Here is a 3,175-nt window from a genome sequence, read left to right as displayed (position 1 = left end):
TGATTTAGTCTCTCAGAATATCTCTGTTGCAGTTTTCTCAGAGTTCTACATCCAGAACAGCTTCAAGGCTGCTGGTTGAGATGGTCTAGCATCATAGACTATTCTAGCCAGGACTACAGATAAGCCTTGAGCTCTCCCATTGCAGAGACTGGACAACAAATGTCATGGCTAGCTCTCCCATTGACCCCCCCAGCAGGTCCTAAATTATTCCAGGGTCTGAAGAGGCACTATCTGAAAGACATGGGTGAGAGAGAGACGGACGCCAAGCGGTATTTTTTTGTCAAGGCATCCGTTTTTTGAAGCAAGTTCTATGTCTTAAATACTCCTCAGTGAGGAGCTGGGGCAGGGGGAACTGAGGAAAGAAGGGGGGGAAGGAAAGGAGGGGCTCGGTAGCTAGGCCACTAAGCGGAGCAGTTGCAAGGTCAGTGGCTAGAACACCTGCTGTTAGTGATAAGCAGCAAACAAAGAAGACACTCTGAGGTGCCCTCTGAAGCTTGAATCTCCAAGGTCAGCACACGCTGTCTTAGTTAACTTTAAGTTTTCTGTCTCAAGATTTTTACTTCAAGGCCCTGTGAGAAGGGAGAAAGGAGAAGCCTGAAATGGCTCCTGACATCCCAGGACTTGACCATTTTCCCAATTTTCTCAGCATCCTGTAAAGACATCATCACCCCCAAACAACAGGAAGCAGCATAAGAACATAACATCCACATTCCCAAGAGGTAGAGTGGGTGGTTTTAGGTCATTCAGTAGGTATGGATGTTTGCCATCATTTAAAGATGGCAAGTTTTTTTTGGTTATGGTCAAAGAGAAAACTAAGCAAAGGATATTAGATTCAGGGATTTCATTCTGAAAAGAAAAAAGAGGGATATAGAAATGATAGGATAAAAGGGTAGATTATTGTTTTCTACCTTCAAACTAAAAAAGCAACTACTAGTCTCAAATATTTTATATTGGTATGGATTTTTGTATATTTGCTACAAATTTAAGATTATTTTTGTTATACTATTACATGTTTCTACTCTTGTTTAAGATATTTTTGTATATTGATACAAATTTAAGGTTATTTTATTAAACTTATATGTTTCTATTTCTTATTTAAGGTATTGTACCTATGCAGCTCATTTAAAAATGTAAATTCTGATCCTTAAAAGCTATTTAGGCTAATAAAAAAAATATTGGTTAATAGTTATCTATAACAATCAAACTTATAGTAATGTTAGGTATGTTTTCAAGGTCACATGTGGATATATTTTAGATAAATGTGATTTTCAAACACTTCAAAGACCTATAGAATATCACATTTAAAATATTTTAATAATTTAAGGTTTTTCATGACAGTGAGACATGTCTGGTAGCACTAATCTACTTCATAAAACAATGGTGGGCAAGCCAGGCAGTGGTGACACATGCCTTTAATCCCAACACTTGGGAGGCAGAGGCAGGAAGATCTCTGTGAGTTCCAGGCCAGTCTAGTCTACAAAGCAAGTTCAGGACAGGCTCTAAAGCTACAGAGAAACCCTGTCTTGAATCACCCCCCCCCCCCAAGGATGATTTGCATCGAAGACCCTCTACATGGAGTTTTCTTTTGTAGCAAAAGCTAACCATTTGGGCAATTTGCCTTGACTACTGAAAGTTTGATATCCAAACTGGACAAGCAAGACACAGAGGAAGAAGACTGCCAAACTTTGCCAAGACAAGGTAGGACAATATTTTAAAATCCCTGCTACACAGTAAAGTCTGCCAGCTATTCTAGGCCTGTAGGCTGAAAACAGATGCTTCAACATTATAGTGGAAACTTAGGTGACTGTCCAGGCAGCCAGCTGTTTCTGTCATTTCTTAAAGTTTGGAAGTTTCTTGCTCTGCACTTCCTGTTTGTTTCCTCAGGTAGTTATTTTATCCTTCGGTTTCTGACAGTGAATGAAGACTTGATAGTTATAGTTTTACAGCTTTCCTTGTTACCAAATTTAAAAAGAAACTTATATAAGAGATGCAAAGTTTATAAGGTTGAGAAACATAAAAGCTTAGTTGTTTATCTAAAAAGATGTTTAAGATCTAAAAGGACATTTTAAAAGGTGTTAATACAAGTTATTACAAAAATGGTTCAGGTATAAAACTTTGGACTAAGATAGGATAGATAATGGACCATTTTCTCCACATTTGCCAATGCAAACAGACTGGACATTGTAAATGTAATTCTCATCTGATCATTGTTCTTATGTATAGTTTACTGTGTTAGCTAAAATCTTTATTTTTTATTTAGACAAAAAAGAGGAACCATGGAATATTCCTTTATAGTGTATGAAGATGTGTCACTGTGATTGGTTTAATAAAAAAGCTAAATAGCCAATAGCTAGGTAGAAGGTATAGATGGAACTTCTGGACAGAGATGGTTCTGGGAAGTGAAAAGGGAGTTGCCAGCCAGATCGGGAGAGGAAGCAGAATGGGAAGTATAGATATTGAGTAAAGATAACCGAGCCATGTGAGACGATGAAGACTAAAAGATATGGGTTATCTTAGAAGAGGTAGTCAGAAACAAACCTATCATAATTAACAAGTCTCCAGGTATTTTTTTTTTTGTCAACTGGAGGCCCAAAATGAAAAGTCTGTCTACACGTTTGCAGTGGCATCGATGTCTGAGAAAGAGGGACAAAGGCTTCTGTGACAACCCCTATCCCACCATATCTCCCCCAAAGTAACAGCCTAGACAGTAAACCAATAAAGAGAACTCTCAAAAATTGTGAAAAAGAGGCCAGGCGGTGGTGGTGCACTCGGGAGACAGAGGCAGGCGGATCTCGAGGCCTGCCTGGTCTACCAGAGCTAGTTCCAGGGCAGACCCCAAAGCTACAGAGAAACCCAGCCTCAAAAAATAAATAAACAAACAAAAAAGAAGCACAATTAAATCCCCTGGGACGGGTTCTGGTTGCCCTGCTTCTCTCGCCCACTCCGATTCCACGCTCACCCCTCTGTGCCCAAGTCCGCCACCCTGGTCCCTACGGCGGGCTGCACAATCTACGGTCTCTGGCCAAGCCAACTTCAAGGGCCTTTTTTTCAGCAGAAACCACTGAACACAGCCAGATAAACACCGCCGCAGGTTACCGACTACGAATACAACCACCTCCGCCCGCGTGCCCCGGGTTCTGACGTCACATCGGGCGCCGGAAGCGACGAGCATGCT

Source organism: Microtus pennsylvanicus, chromosome 15 (genome assembly GCF_037038515.1).
Source record: "Microtus pennsylvanicus isolate mMicPen1 chromosome 15, mMicPen1.hap1, whole genome shotgun sequence".
Lineage (NCBI taxonomy): Eukaryota > Metazoa > Chordata > Mammalia > Rodentia > Cricetidae > Microtus > Microtus pennsylvanicus.
The sequence above is the reverse complement of the archived record's forward strand: the minus strand, read 5'-3'. Positions refer to the sequence as shown.